At 43.7% G+C, this 17,061-nt stretch overlaps 1 long non-coding RNA gene across 1 annotated transcript in view; it reads left to right on the forward strand.

The window, feature by feature from the left end:
• The window catches only part of LOC306796719, a 44,382-nt gene extending 29,855 nt beyond the window's left edge, over positions 1–14,527 (forward strand). The window contains exon 4 of the long non-coding RNA XR_013773072.1: positions 14,445–14,527. This is a non-coding gene — a long non-coding RNA (uncharacterized lncRNA). The remainder of the gene's footprint in view (positions 1–14,444) is intronic.
• The last annotated feature ends 2,534 nt before the right edge of the window (positions 14,528–17,061 follow it).

Consider the following 17,061-nt stretch of genomic DNA (forward strand, 5'->3'; position numbering starts at 1 on the left):
GATATTTTCATGTGAATGTTAATGACTGGTGATGAGTTTAAATATACTACAGAAGGTACACAGAGATGATAGTAAGATTTCTGCCTTCTTGCAGTATATAGATCAGAGTTGTTGCTGAAACTCATTATTTTTCAGGTTACATTCGCCTCATGTTTGTATAACCTTTACCCCTCTGACCACACAAACCTGGTTAACTATTAACTCGTCCTTCACTGGTTATGTAAACATAAATTCACACGTCCCTGGGTGGGCTCGAACCACCAACCTTCCAGTTAACAGCCGACTGCGCTAACCGATTCGGTAGCGCCGCAGAGACGACTGAAAGAGGTGTTAGCATTGTAGCATTAGCCCAGACAGTTGACACTGGGTGCTAGCCTGATAATAATTACTATTTATTATCTTTCTTGTCAACTTACAACTTGTACCGCTGCTTTCATGTCCATTTTCCTGTTGCTATTTTTCATGGATGTAGCAATTAGCTTGTTAGCCATGTAGAAAGACGACAACTTCACTCTGCCTGCGTGTGATTGGCTCGGTTGTCTTTCAGCAAAACCAAAACTTAGATCTCTGTGATCATAACAATTACACTCACATATCTGCTGACACCATCTAATGCTGCCAGTTGACTCCACACGTCACACGTATAAGAAGCTCACTTGGTATCCAAGTGCAATGCAATGTTTCCCAACATTTGGCCGAAGTGTCCTAAATATCCCCGAGTAGATGCCGGCGCTCCTCGCATGGATACTGCAGCCTGAGACGCGGTATGTGGCGGGATGTTTAGCGTGATATAAGGCCTCCGCTGGCTCCACGCTCTCGTTATGGACTGTTCAATTACACAAGAACGAGATACTTGACTGTTGCTGGCATTGCAGCGCGCCTAGATACCAAAAGGGGACGATGGTAAATCCTGGTCATGTAAAGGAAGGCCCGACGGCTGGAAAATCAATCCGTCGAAGCTCATTTATTCATCAGGTCAGTGTACAGTGGGAGCTTTTCTTTACCCGTATGTTGGCATTAGTGGGGATTTATTTTTAGAGACGTCTGCTGCAGAGAGACATGGACTTGCAGACCTAAATGCAAGATTGCAATGTTGGATTTTCATGACTCGATCGAAGGAACTCTGCGCTGAACATTCATGGTCTCTGTGTTTACGTTGCGTGCAAGCGTACATCGTTTTTTGTCTCGATATTGTCGAACTCATTTCGCTTCAATACGCTATAACCTCCCAAACTTTTCCAGATGAAAAGAAAAACAAAGAAAACTAAAAAATGTAGCCCCCAAGTGCAAAAAAACTCTTTTATTGTGAACGTTACTGCAGGCGAGTCGTTGTCTTGGCATCCAGATTTATGTTTTTTTTAATAATAAAAGTATGCCAGCACAGTCCAGCCTCCAGGTACAGGAGATATTTCCCTCGCGTCTGTGTCGGGGGCTGCTGGGGTTACACCAGCTCTGTCCTGGCATGCTAAAACACGCAACATGCATCATTTTGCTTTTTGCATTTCTTGGACTTGAAGGTATTTGTTGCAGAGTAGTTCATGACTTTGTTTCAACTCGTGCAATGAGCCTTTTGAGTGACTTTTCTTCCTGTGAGTCCCGTAGAGATGCACAGCGCAACCACAACCGGCAGCTCTGACATTCAAACCGCTGTATTCATTCACGTGAAGATGCATCACTGCAAATTGCAGTCTGTAGTTTATCCGCTGTCTAAAGGCAATATCAAAGCTATCGAACGTTGAAGGGGAATCTCCAAAATAAAAGGCCTAAGGGAGAGTTTAATTTCCAAAATAAGTCGTGCAATGAACAGTTTTATTGTGAAATAAGATGTGCAACGATGGAAAAACATTGGATTCCAAAATAAAATGCACAGAAAAGATTTAGTTCAAGATAAGACATGCAAAGAGGAGTTTTCCTCTGAAATGAGACATAATGGGCGCAAAGCAGTTTGTTTGCGAAATTCCCTTGCAAAATAAAACAAAGAAGAAGATGCGCAAACAAAAACTACACGCTGAAATAAGATTTGCAAAATATGACATGCAGAGAGTTTCCTTCCAACACAATATGCACGAAGCCGATTTATTTCAAAATAAGATGCCCTAAAGAAGAGTTTCGCTCAAAAATAAGTTGACACAAGTTTAATCCAAAATAAGACACAGGAAGAAGAGAGCGAGGTGAGGACGTTTTCGGTACTCATGGTCCCAGTTGACCCTGAACTTGCTTGATTCATTGAGCTGTAAACCCACGATGACAGACGCTCAAGCGTCTTTGTTTAAGGTGGCCCTTTCTTTGTGTTCGTTCTTTAATCCGTAACTTCCTCTCCCGTCTCACCACCTTAAAGTGAATCCACAGGTTTAAATCGCCTTAAACGATGTCACCTACAGCGCTCTACTTCCATCATTGTTAACCACAACTGCGGTTTCCGTTGGGATTCGTCTCAGGAGCTTCTTCTCCACACATGTGGACTCACTCTGACATGAACACATAAACACACACATCGCCTCAGGACCCACAACACCAAAGAACGGCATTCAGCGACGCCTCTCTCTTTCTGTGTGTGTGTGTGTGTGTGTGTGTCTCAGGTGGGAGCACCTTCATGATTTAGTGGCTACCTTCATATCCACCTCCTCCGTCACTCCTCGGCCTCCTCCCATGCCGGTCCATCGTGTAAAGAGATCTCCTGCTTTCTCCTCAGTTTATTGTCTAAAAGATTCTCATTTTCTTTTCTTCCGAGCTGCATCCCTGAGGGCAAACGTGTCTGCGCTGAGTTTTTCATGAAGTCTCCACGTGACACACGATGATCCAGCTTTAAGAAAAGAAAGAGTCGTTTTTGTCTCTTCTACAAGTAGCGACCTCATACGAAATATAAGAAAAGATAGATGTGAGATGAGCATCTGCAACATACAGAACAACATGGATGAAATGAGTATAGAACTTTAAATGTTGAGTCGGGAAAAATGGGAAAGAGATCATTTTAGCAAGTAAATGTCCCAGAAAGAAGAAGCGAAGAAATAGGAAGTTTTATTTCTTTAACAAATATGAAGCATTTCATTTCTTTACCATGTGAAGCAGCTATGCTTTAGATTTGTATTTGATTCATGGATATACAAACAAAAAGAGAATCCAAGGGATACCTTGAGATGTTTGACATGGTCCTAATATGTCAAAATACAAACATAAAACATGAACCAAAAGATAGAAACAGCTAAATACAACAGAAACACTTTAACAGCACAAGTCAAATGTCATCTTGCATAACATAACTCCTTTGTCTCATATGGAAATGCCTGAAATAAGTAATCGATCATGTAAGATCCAAGTCATTGAGTCCGCTCTCCTTCTGGCTGAGAATGAGCCTATAGACTATAGCGTAGCAGTCGCCTGCAGGATACTTATAAGAAGACATACTCGCACCCTGGTTACATCCTGCATGTTTTACTCGGCATTGCCGCTTGCTTTTCCTCCGTTGACGAGACACATTTTGAACCTCTGAGGCTTTCAAACATGGTTATTTGTGAGGCCGAACATGAGTTCCTGTGGTTCAACAGGTGTCCCTTTGTAACAGCGGGCCCGATCAGCATTAAAGAGCTCATTAACATAAACCTCGAGATCTCTGTCAAGGTCCCTTGAGAGTTCTGGCCAAATGGAAGCAGCAACTGAGCGGCTTATTTCCAGACTTTCGGGAACCCCTTTACCATTTATGGACATGTCAGCGTGCGCTGAGGCGTCCTTGAATCACGTCAGAGTGAGAAGAGTCACTCAGAGCTACTATTTGAACGTGTTTAATCTCTTTTATAGCAGTTTGAAGGACTCGTCTGTTGAGAACGAAAAGTGCACAAAAGGTGTCACACTCGCCTCGCATGTCTTTTCCATTTAAGGACATCACACGGTGTTCCAAGTCTGTTAACATTACATATCAGAGGCTCCACTGGGCCCTGCACAGGAGACTTCTATGGGAGAGAACCTAAAAATAATGGATAAAGCAGGTGGAATGCATGAGAGCAGGTGGATCTGATGTTCTGGAAGTAAACATCCCATTTCTCTTTGAGCATCCGGGTTTGGTTCCGTCCTGCTACTATTCCCACTGTGTGATATGAAGGGAGTATTACTCTAAATCAGCTCCACTTCCAAGTGAGACGAGTAGCGTTACAGTACAAGACGGTATTTACAGTATTAGACCACATAGAAGTATTTATGATTGGGTTTCAATGAGCGAAGTAGAAGCCAAGAGATGTACGACGCTGAAGATAATATTTACAATGCACATCCAGGGTTGTAAAACTGGAGGATCCATCAGTGTAGCGTGACGTTAACATGCAGTAAACACGGAATTAACTTGTCACATACTACACAGCGTCAGAAATCAGTAAAGGAAAGATGCGTTGGCTCATTCTTGCAAAGACTTGTTCTCCTAAGCAGCACAAACACATCATTGTTCAGCTTAAAGAAGATTAGAAGAAGGATAAAATGAATTGAAACTATTGCCATCAGGCTTTTGTTGGTTTATGCATACATCCAACTGCTTTTTATAAATGGTCCGTTGACTCTAATACAAGCTGCTGTACTCTCATACAAACCAAACATGTCTCCACTTGAGGACGTGAGTTCATCCAAGTGAGTGTAACACGTCAACAATGTGAAGAGAGGGAAATTCAGGCTAAAGCAGGCGGCGACCACGGTTCTGAAACGTTAAGGCCTCAAAGCTGCATTCTCTCTACTGACCACCAGGGGGCAACTCCTCTGGTTGTATAGAAGTCTATGAGAAAATGACTCTACTTCTCTCTTGATTTATTACCTCAGTAAACATTGTAAACATGAGTTTATGTCTCAATCTCTAGTTTCAAGTCTTCTTCAATACAGCATGATGTTCATTTAGTACATTATGGTCCATTTAGAGTCACACAGACCATAAAGCAGGGGATGCTTTAGGGCACGGGGGGCTTTTTGAGGAGGAAAGAGGAGGTGCATGGAGGGATGGAGAGGTAGATAATGGAGTGGTAAACTGATAAACAACAGAGGGAAGTAGCAGTAAGAAGTAATGGCTTCCAACAGGTACAGATGGAGGCAGAGCCGGGGTGAAACGTGGGTGTAATGGTGGACACATGGGGCCGGTGAAAATAATCTTCTAGAGAGCCGGAGGGAGCGATGGGAGGGGAGGAGGGGGAGTGAAACAAGATCTGGTTCCACCTGTGTGATTCCTGTTCTGTACCTCAGAGCGACATGTGCTCAAAAAGGAACAAGGACGGAAATATACATACACGTGGAGAGAATATGTGCGTGTTTTTGTCTCCGCATCACAATGGGACGGCAATTACAGCTCGTGAAATCTGAGATGGAGCTAATGTCCCTCAGAAGAGTTTTGTCCACACCAAGAGGCCTACAGGGACGGACACAAATGCCCTCAGCAGTTTCAGGTTTCACCGAACAACGAGTGTAAACTGATCGGTGGGTCCCCGTGGACGTACCTGAAAGGATGAATGCCCCCTAACGCCGCCATGTGTGTGTCCAAGGCCGCGATCGAGCCGAGACGCAAAGCACGTCGGGCAAAACAAAACTGATGTTGAGCTCCTGCCGCTGCTGTGCTATTGACTGATACAGTTTGTAATGATTTAATTATCTTTGGGCAGAGCCAGGCTCGCTGTTTCCCCCTGTTTCCAGTCTTTGTGCTAAGCTAAGTGGTGTTGATCATCTCATCCGAAGCAAACAAGTGCATTCCCCAAAAATGTCAAACTATTCCTTTAATTCTTCTTCACGTTCGCATCACATCCTGGTCTTGGATTGGCTAATTAAGAGGGCAAAGGTGGTCGCAACAAATCTACAATCAATATTTCTCTATTTCACTTTTACTTTCTCACTTAAGAGATTATGACATCAAAAGATTACCAGGAAGGGACAAATATATCCCCCCAGAATAACTTTCCCTTTACTTTATTACCCAACCCAAAGCATCCTCTTTAAAAAGCTGCAGTCATCGAGCCAACGCGCACCTCGGGTTACCCCACCGTATCCCGCCACCCTGCCAAACAACGCCTCGCTTTGCCAACCACCGCTGCCAACCAGGACCTATTTTTAGCAACGGAAGTTTCGCTAACAGAGCTGCAGCTTCACTTCTCTTCTTTTTTTCTCCCCTTGTCGCGGTGGTGTGAATAGAGGGCTGGTGGTAATCTGGACACCGATTTCACTCGAGGGTGTGTTTGTGTGTGTGTGTGTATCTGTGTGTGTGTGTGTGCAAATACCTGCAGGCCTAATCACAAACAGGTCTGGCGCTGGAGTGACAGACACGGTTTCTATCTTTTAATTGTTTAACCCTCCTTCTTAACGCGTAAGAAGTCCTGACTCATGTGACATTTGATCTTAGCGAGTAATACGAGTAATAATAATCCCTCAATATGAAGACATAATATCCTGGTGATGGTTAGCTGAGCTAAGCACAAACCCTGGAAACAGTTCGCCTGTCCAATGGTAACAAAATGCGCCGATCAGCAACTTTAAAGATCGATAATTTACAAAAAAACCTGTAAAAACAACAATTTGTGGTTTGGAGGGGTTTCATGTGTAGTATGTCAAAGATAGTTTAAGCCATGGAGTTATTAAATGAACACTTCTGTACGTTATTGAAGTGTGATATCTCCCTCTCTATCGTTATGTCTCCATTTAACCCCGTACTTTCCTCCGACCTCAGCTCTTTTAAGTCCTCAGTGAGTCATGTCTCGCTGGCAAAACAGCGCCAACCACACGTCAGATTAACATTTAGTTGTGGCTGAAGTTCATCCGTCCCACCAGACACATGTAACCATCATCAGAAAACTGATTGGTGCAGTTATGGGAGATTTTACTGATAAGACAGACAGAATTTCACTCTGCTGAGTCACTCTCCATCGGCTGCATTTCTTGTGGTGTCTGGCTTTTGCTGATTGAAGTCGAATTGTGCAAACCCTGACATGAATAACAGAGCGTGCGTTTCTCCTGTGGCTACTGCGCAGTCAGACAGATTTAAAAAAACCTCAAAAGGTTCAGTAGGGAGCTCTGATTCATTGATAAATCTCCAGGATCTTTGAGTTCCCCTTTTTGACCACAGGGGGCGACGTGGAGACAGGCACACAAGTGCACAAACAGGGAAAATTACACTCGCTGACCCCAAACACACACCAACACACACCTGGGAGAGCCCGCTCACGCCAACGAGTTACGAAAGGTTCATTCCAAGTGTGTCTGTGCTGAAAGGTGGAGGATGTACTGATCAATTTAGAGCTTCAACAAGGTTGTAAAAGTGATGATTAATCCTTTCCACTGCCAATGGCACGGCTCATTGGGACAATGGAAACACCTTTGCAAGCGAGGGGAATCCCAGCTTTATTGTTGCACTGAAAGAATTATGGGATTTTTTTCATGTTTCCAAACTTGAGTCATTGTCTCATTGAGATCCAGATGCATTTCCCGCTCTTTCTTCCCAACATCAATGTGTTTCTTCTGATACTTACAGACCTGGTGTGTGTTGACCCTGCATGCACTTTTAAAAGTGACCCGCTGTTCTATACTTGGTGGTTTGGGTTTATTTTCATGTCACTGTTGTGCGCTCACAGTGGATTCATAGCTGGAGAGAAACCAAACCCCGACCGGAAGCTCATGTTCTGACGATGTGGACTGTCGGGCAGCGTCTTGGCTCCATGTCTGAATACCGATGGGGTGGTGGGGGGAGCTGCGATGAGGGTCTGAACTTTAATAGATCATGTGACGTGCCTCACACTGGTGTTGATTGTCAGGGCAGCAGTATCTCTGCCCACATAGGAGGTGCAGTCGTTTAATTATAAAACAGGATTCACGGAAATAAACTTTAAGGATAAAATGTGAAAAACTACCTGTTTGGGGGGTACAGGCCGTTAACGTCACTGTGAATCCCTGATTTAGGCCTATAAGGCGAGGGGAGCGGCCATTAAAAGAGGCGCGGTGGGGCACGTTTGAGCAGCGGTTATCAGGAAGGCAATATTTCAGCTCATCTTGGTGAGATCAATCGTCCTTTCACTGATAACATTTACTTTTAGAGATAGCTGGGCAGGGCCTGGGACCTGAGGATACTCTCCATAAAGCTGCACCAGAGGTACGAGAAGAAACTCGCTACTTAGCTCCTGTGTGTGCGTGCCCGCTCTCGCCCCGGGTTCAAACAAACTTGATTAAAGAGAGAGAGAGACACACCACAAGGCTAGGCAGGTAGAGTCCTAATCCTGGCTACTAATAATGTTTCTGTTCCATCACGACTGCACCAACCTTAGCCAGAGGAAAGCGCGTGTGTGTGTGTGTGTGTGTGTGCATGTTTCTGCATGAGTGCAAGCCAGCACAAATGACTGCATGTCAACACATCGACGATTTTGATCCGATATGATTATATTTGATGGACGATTTCACAGGTTTCCGTCCTCAGATTTAGCTAAGCTTAGCTAAACTAATCTCAGTTTACTTTGACTCCGCCAGGGAAGCCACATCATGCAGCATGTCAGGACAAAGAAGTTGAGACATTGAAGCGTTGTGCAGCATTAAGTCTGAGCTGGATTAGAGATTGGGAAATGCAGAGGGGGAGATTTCCATTGCTGTTTACTATCTGCTTACGTAAAGTCCCACAATGCATCTGGGTTTAAAGTGCATGATTACGAATGTCAACTGTTCCTTTCAAGGACCATATCAGAGTTTTCTTTTTTTCTCTCCAAAAACTCTTGTGGTATAATTTTTTATGCATTTTCTTTCCTCTCAGACTTTGGTTTCCATTGATTTCTGCACAATATTTGCATCTGTTGAGACGTTGTGTTCCACGGTAACACATTAGTAATCACAGTGATTTGTCTGCTTTGCATAACCTCGTAACAATAATGTAACTTCGACAAAAATAAATGCAAGTTTAACGTCAAATGTGATGAATTAAGTCCCAAAAATCTGCTGATTGATTTAGAAAGCACGCAAAAGTGAATGGAAGCCAATGGCTGCATGGAAACGTACCTTCAAAAAGCAGAAACACAGCAAAGTGATTTAAACAAAACACATGATATAGTCCTTCCATGATGAATAGAAACCATCGACACGTGAAGTTGGAGCATTTCACATGAACAAAAATTCTGCTATTTTGCAATTTACATCAACAAAACTTCTCTTTTTATTGAGTCTTAAATCTTGTAAAACATCTTTGGAACTGTTTCAAGAAGTGGACATGAAAGTGAAGTCCCTCTCCTGATCTATACGCATTTCGCCTTCTGCCAACAACAGCGGTATACTTTATTTACATTGGCAGCCGCCGGTCGTGTCAGCCCGCTCTGTGCGACGTCCTGTTTGTGTCGGGTTTTAGCCCAAAGTTACAGATGCTCTGACTCCAGCTGGGTGGCCTGCACGGTCCAAGAGGGAACGTATTACAGAAACGCACGAGGCGCTTTGTGTACTTGTACACAAAGCGGTGCACGTGGACACATGTACAGTCCATACCGCTCACACGCACTTAGACACGCCAACACAACGTGGAATAAACAGACGCAAACACAGCTGCTTCGTCTCCTGCGGTGGATGTCAAGGTGGACCAGATGGACCAGAGAGGAAGGGGAAGGAGAGGAAAGATATGATGGGGAGGGGAGGAAGAGGAGAAAGGGGGACGAAGGGAAGACAAAACAGAGACATTGGATTGAGGGGGTAAAAAAAGACTCTTTCTTCCTCCTCTTATCTCCACTTTGCCCTTTGCCTTTCTTTATTTGCACAAGCAGTCACAACCTCCCGCTGCTCTTCTTCCTCTTGAAGTCGTTCCTCAACGTCAGCTTCAGGTTCAGGTTCAGGTGCGCTTCACTGTCAATCCCTGTCATGTTATTGTTGTTAAAAGCTGGCAGCGACTCCTCCGTTAAGCCACCAGAGAGTTCATTGGTTCGCGTTGTGCAATGTCATTTTGACTGGCAGGTGGTGGAGTGAACTCTGCGCTCCCATTGGTTGTTAGCATGCGATGACATGCTGATTGGCAGGCTGAGGATTAAATGAATTCCTGCGCATCACTTGGTAGGGAAAGCGTGAAGGGTCAACTTAAGGATTCGCTTGGTTCTGCACTTCAAGTCCCAGAGTTCACTTGTCAGTCAAACAGTTTGAACCTGACCTTTGCATCTTTTTTGTGTGAAAAGAGATTGTTTTATCTTTATTTTCTGAACCTCCTCCATGTTTTTTCATTTTTACATTGTGTCTCAAAGAGCAGATGAGGACTGAAATGAATTCATCAGTTATTTAACGATATTTAATTGGCAACTGCTTTCAAAATGCTGATTATCTGCTTCCAGCTTCTTAAATGTGAGGATTTGTAGCTTTAAACTTAATATCTCGGACTGTTAGTTGAACCAAACAAATGATTTGTGGCGATTTCACGATTATTCCGACAAAATGATGACAGATGACAAAAGTCTGTACGCTATGCTAAGCTAACTATGTGACTACATTTACTGCTGCATAGTATTTACTGATGAATGAAACGCGGAGTAGGACAATGAACCTATGGGTGTTTCTCTCACAGTAAATCATCTGTTGAGTGTTTGATGGGTGCTTCTTTGTGCTTTAGGAAGTAACTGCCGTATTTTTCTAACATTCGCAGGACTAACTTTACTTTTGATGCTTTGCTAAACTCTCCCCTCGTCCTAAAACGGCCCTAAATCAACACGAGATTACTTCCTTGTTTTGTGAATGAAGCGGTACACGAGTTGAAGCAGCGTCGCTGTGTGTGTTTGACCAATGAATGACCGTCATTCCTGCAAACTCCACCTTCAAAACGTTCCTCATAAGGTTCCTCGTCCCCAGGTGTTGTTTTTAATCGGTCACTGGTCTAATTTGTCTATTCTTTTAGTTGTTCCTCTGGTTTAATACCTGAAACAAGCATAAAAAGTATATTTCCCAAAACCTAATTGATACAAGTGAGTTAAAACAGCAAATAAAAAAACGCTTCGTTGTGTTTTATGGATAGAAAAAAGGCCGAAAGCACATTATCTGACATCAAAATGCCACACATTATTTCTTTAACTACATATTAGCACTGCAATCAGCTTATACATACAGTAATGCCAGGTACCTTCAGGATCACACATTCCTTCAGCCGTGCCTCTCTGACCCTTAAACCACCACCATCATGTTAAATGGGAGGAATTCTACAACATACGAAGCAAACAAAGCTTTATCTCACTTTATTTTTGTTTTGAATTGAAAGCAAACTGGCTGTCCTGTCACATCACGCCGTTGTTGTCTCAGCCGTGCAGCTCCGTTTGCGTGTAACCCTATAGACTGAACCCTTCACGAGGATAACATCTGCCGACCCTATAGGCACGAACGAGGCAAGTCCAGACGTCAGCCGACGCACGAGCTGCCGCTCTCGGGTGTGTTTGAATGGCATTTTTGAAAAGAAGTCTCGGTTAGATGCTCGTACATGAAAGTGTTTGGACAGTGAAGTATGAGAAAACAAGCGGAGATTGATTGGGGAACATTAGCCGAAGCTTAGAGGCACATAGCTGCTTAATGCCGGGATGACAGAGTGGAAGAAAACTGTTGAATTCACGCCGTCGAATCGGGAATGTGCCTGTTCCATCACGTTATGTCAGCGAACGTATGCAAATTGTGAGCGCGCTGCTTTTGTCTGGAGTGCTGTAACCTTATCTGGTACAAGTCTAACCCTGTAGCAGATTTACATTCCTCTAACTTAACCTCACTGGCGCTAACCTTGCAGCATAAAGGGTCTTTTCACCCAAATTACGAAACACACGTACGCTCACAGGTTGTGTTTCAGAGGGTGTAAGATGATTAGATGATCAAGTAGCTTTCATATTGTGAAACCAGGGCTTCAGATCATTGTCCTCTTTGTTCTCTGTGGGAGAATGTAGCCCTGAGAAAGTCGATCTCGTCACTGCTCGTCATTTTTTGCCGCTTGGACAGAAGCCTCCTGACAGCCTTTTTGCGTCCTATCTTTTAAGTACGTTGGGAAACAGTGGCGGTTAGGTTCAGGCAACAAAACGAGCTAGTTAGCATTTAAAAAAGCATTGTGGTTTGACTTTAAATAAGTACGCTTGTAACGTAACAACATATCCTCATTCAGCGTTCAGTTCGTAGGATATCATACGAAAAAGTTATTCTTCATTTTTAGTGCGTTTTCCTGTGAAAGTCCAGCAACACGTGTCGACTTCCACTCGTTAAATGCATCAAGTCTTTTCAAATTAAACTTCCGTCTTCACAGGAAGCAACTTAGTTAGGTTTCGGCAACAAACCACTTGGTTAGGTTTAAAATAACTATATAAATTGTGTTACTTAAGTACGGAAGTAATGTGACAAATAAATCAATCAAACGCCGACCGAGCATCGGTATTGAACTGGGCTGTGTGTGTACGTGCTCTTGTATTTCTATCTATGTGAGGACCAGGACCAGTTTCAGGGAAATGAGGACACTGTTTCAGTTTTGATTGCAGGTTGTTACACTTCATCTTCATCTTCAAATTCCCTCACATCACCTGTGAGTTTATTTATCTCCACAATAATTCTCCATTGTGTGCATGCGCTCGCGTTTTTTGACACCACATCACACATCCTCCGCTCTCCCCCTCGGGCGCTGGCTTAGCAGCTGTTTGCCCGTATCATCCTTCGCTTTTTTAAATCTGGGTGTGGACGGGGAGAATTGAATCAGGATCAGCGCCTGAGCGCATCTCCGCCCTGCTCGGGTAGAGGCTGGATTATACCCCAGAACAATGCCTCCGCAGGGCCAATAACAATCTGAGGCAGCCGGCTCTGATTGGGTATTCGTGCCTCAACAAAAGGAGGATAATAGAGCGGAATAATAAGAGCAACATGATATAGAGATGGGAGCTAGGAGAGCGCCACACTTTTGCCATCCTCTGCTTCTTTTTCCACATTTTTAAACCAAGTTTTTACTTAAACTGAAAAAGGTTTTCATCCTCTTTGCTCCTTTTACTTTGTTGTTCTTTTATGGATTTCATTTTGAGTACCTTTAATGCTCCAAATTGCTTGTTTTGCATCTATTTTCAGCTTCCTCTTCTTTAGCCTCTTTGGCATAAGTTTCCTTTGAGCTGCTCTCTTTTTTGGCTTCCCTCCATTTCTTTTACCCGCTGTCTTTTTCTCCTTTCTTGCTCCCTCCATTAGCCCAAATTTCACTGTTTTCCTGCTCACTTTCTCCCTCTCTTGCCCTCCTTCTGTCATTGTGATTAGAGGAGTTGAGGAGATCAGAGGGAAGAAAGCAGGAGCAGCACCGCTGACCTTTCCCCTCCTTCTCTCTCATACTTTGTGCCAAGCTCGCCTTCTCCTTGTTGTGTGTTTTCCTCCGTTTCTCTTCCCCACCGTGTTTTACATTTCTCAATAGCATATCAATTCACCACATATGGATGTAATAAATCAACGCTGGGCAGGGTTGTTCTGTCAATCATCATCTTATTGACACTCTTTAACTGAACGTTTCTCAGACGCCTTCCCACCAGTCTTTCCCAGGCTCTCATTATGTCAGACCAAGACCCAGACGAGACCATCTGATGACTACTTACGGGGGTCCCGGAGGGCCCTTGCCCTCGGTTATTGTGATTATGAACACTCACAGACTGTGGTCATATGAACTCATGCACCCTGCACTTTCTCCTCATCCACCCCTGTCCCCTGAACCTCCATCGCACCCCAGTCAACACCCTCCTCCTCCCGCCCCTCCTCTCCTCCACGTCTGTCCACCCCGCCAGCACCCTTTCATCCACTAATCACACTGAAATGCCGGCCATGACCTCTTAGCCATGTGGTCCATCAAGTGAAAAGATGGCGTCAGGTTTTAAGAGGCTCGTACATTTGGGCTTATGCCACTCATATGTCAGCTTATAAAAGATCTCTCTCTCTCTCTCTCTGTGCTGCTTATAAAGTCTAAGAGCACTGCGTGATGTTTGGTAGATATCTCAGGAATGCCACCCTGGACACAGAAGGGTTAAATCCGTAGTTCACTTGGAGTTCATGAGCTACAAATGGCGTGTGGTGATGCTGACGTTTGTTTACTGTGCACGATATGGGATGTGTGAGGACGTGAACCTGCAGAAACGTAGATCGCTAGAATGAAAATGCACCTGAAACAAGAAGAGCTTTGGTAGTTGAAGCTGGTTTGTCCAATCAAAGGAAAGAGCTGGAGGGAACGAACCGAGTTAGAAAACCCAGAAAAGAAAAGCGTACGGGGAGAGAAATAAACAGTAAACACAAAAGGGAAGCTGGTGATTTGATTTGTTTCTTTTATTCACGAAGGGATTTGAACAAATCCTTACAGTTACATTCTGATGATGCATTTAGTCGCTGAAGTGTGTCGCTCAAACGAAGAGGAAGTTCGACATTCGAACGCCAAAATGTCTGGTCTTGAACAAGAATTCTCCACACAAAGCACAGGTTGTAATCTCGGTCTGTTTCTTTGTGTTCTTCTTTTTCTGCAGGGTACGTCTGACGAGCCGTGTGCAGGCAGAAACTGTGGCGAAGGATGCAGGTGCAACCCAGAGAAAGGCAGCCGGGTGAGTCCCGTCGCATCTGCATGATCGCGCCAACTTGTATAGAAATCCATCGCTACGTCTCGAACAATGAGCCACTAAAAAAACACTGTTTTAGTTCCTGTTCCACGCAGAGAGATGCTTTTACCTCCTTTAATCACTGTGATATTACGTCGCATTATGAAACTACACATTTCCTGAGATAGTTACGACATCATGTAAATGTTAGCTTGTATGAAGATGCAAGAAGTACTTATTTTACATCGAATTGTATTTAAAAAGAAGCTGTTTTGGGGATTTTAAGTGACAATGTTTCTATTAATCCAATCCCCTCCTAAAAACTATAATAACTTTAAATTGTAAGTTGTTATTTCCAGTCGTCTATAACTCCCTATCATGTAACACATGGGAGTGTTTGAGAGAAAGACTATCAATCCATCTTCATTCTTTAATTATCCATCACAGCAGCTTATCTGTCAGCCCGGTACAGATGTTTTAGCTCAGATTACGTGCACTATTTTTATGGTAGAGGTTAGAGGTTTGCTGTTTACTTGCTACAGTGCATTCATCCAGTTGCGGTGAACTGTTTTGGGAAATTAAATTGCGGGAAACAAGTAAATTGCCAGGGTCAGTTAGAAACAACGACCCCGGGGCTCTGGTTTACGTTTGTTATCTCTTTTCATCAACAGCCACAGACATTATCAGCATCTATCAAAGTCAGCGCTGTGCTAGTCCGTGTTGTACATGTTGCAACATCCATACAAACAACGTGGTGATTTCTCCAGGCGAGGAGTTAGACGAAAAGAAAACTGTCTTAAGGCGAGGAAGTCATCTTCTTAATGTAGCAAACAACGCAAGAAAATCAGCGTGTGTGCCGTCGATGAGTCAAACCAAATAAATGTGGTAAATATGGAGAAACGTAAATCTAGTAAAAAATTGATTAATATGAACACTGTGTGTGCGTGTTCACCTCTGTCTAACAGCAGACTAGCTGTAAGCTTCACACTGCAGCTCGGTCTCTTTCGGCCCGTATCCAAACAACAATTACCGTCTGACACAGAAGCCTGCACTTACTGCCTGCACACACACTGTACGCCAGTCCAGGTAAATCACATAGCGACGGCCTTCCACATTACACCCAGGTACCTGTAGCTAAACCATCCAGCTCAGGTAATACCACCTACCCCAGCACAGGCCCTGTGCTAGCACTCAATGACACAGCCGCCGCCGGATTACCGTCTTTAACGGACACGTTTAAGTGGCAAGGTGCTGATTTGTCTCTTTTCAGTTTTACTTTTGCGCTCGCAGGCCGGTGAGGCGAGGCGTGTTCTCGATCGTAGCGGATGCACCCCAAAAGCATATCTCCAAACTCAGTCTTAAATGTATTAGAATTCACATTACATTTGATTCCGGTTCATCTTTATACCCTAAAAATCCTAAAAGTACTGATTCATAGTAAAGAAAGATACTATATCATCCTCATACATGTTCAATGGCTAACTATATCCATAACCGCTCACTATGTAGATCCCTTATCGAGCCTGTTATCGTCTCGTTCATCATCAGAGCTCACATGGGGATACATTCTGCCTGAAACCTTGGCACTTTTACTGAGAACATGACAACACAAGTAATGAGATGAATCAGACAGGTGATGCTCTGTTGATCCCCGAGGGGGAACTCTTCAGTCAGTCGTTTGACAGAACTAATGATGCAAGTGCAATTACTGTTTGTGTGCGAAGGCATTTCTAATGTGCGTCTATTCATTTTGAAGAGGACAGTTGTTGCATGTAAAGCTTCCCGTGCAAAAGGGAGGAAGAGGAGCCGAAGCACAAAACTGTCAAACTAGATTCTGTGAATTAAGGAAAAGTTAGTTTAATAAATTAAAGTTCAAGGAATAGTTTTAACATTTTGGAAAATACACTTTTATGCTTTCTTACCAGGATTTAAGCGATAAGATTGATACCACTCTCAGGTAAATCCGTTCAATATGTAGCTGGGGCCAGCAGCCGGTTAGCTTAGCTTAGCATAAAGGCTGGAAACAGGGGGAAACTGCTAGCCTACAAAATCTGCCTACCACCACCACTAAAGCTCTCAAATCAACACTTTATGTTTTGTTTGTTAGATTCGTACAAAAAACTGGATTGTAAAACAGCAGTTTTCTCCGGAGCAGTCGCTGCTGTTTCCTGTCTTAATGCTAAGCTAAGCTCCCCAGCTGTAGCTTTCATATTTACTGCACAGACATGACAGTGGTATCAATCTTCTCATCCATCCGCTGTTGGTAAAGCTGGAGGGCATTGCACACACTGTATTATTAGAGGAGGAGGCCAGGACTGACATGCCGAGACGTAGAAATATGAACTGAAGAAGTTTCCTCCGGCTGATGAACGTAACACGAAAGCAAACATCTGTTTATATTGGGAGCGACAGACAAACCCCTCTGTGTGCCTAAAGAGGATGACGCTTTAATCACTGCATAAGTTAGATGGATCTTATCATCTGGAGCTCTTACAGCCATTGCTCCTGCCTGAGTAACATCCTTCTCCCATCGGAGATAAAACATCCG

Source organism: Melanostigma gelatinosum (genome assembly GCF_949748355.1).
Source record: "Melanostigma gelatinosum genome assembly, chromosome: 23".
NCBI classification, from domain to species: domain Eukaryota; kingdom Metazoa; phylum Chordata; class Actinopteri; order Perciformes; family Zoarcidae; genus Melanostigma; species Melanostigma gelatinosum.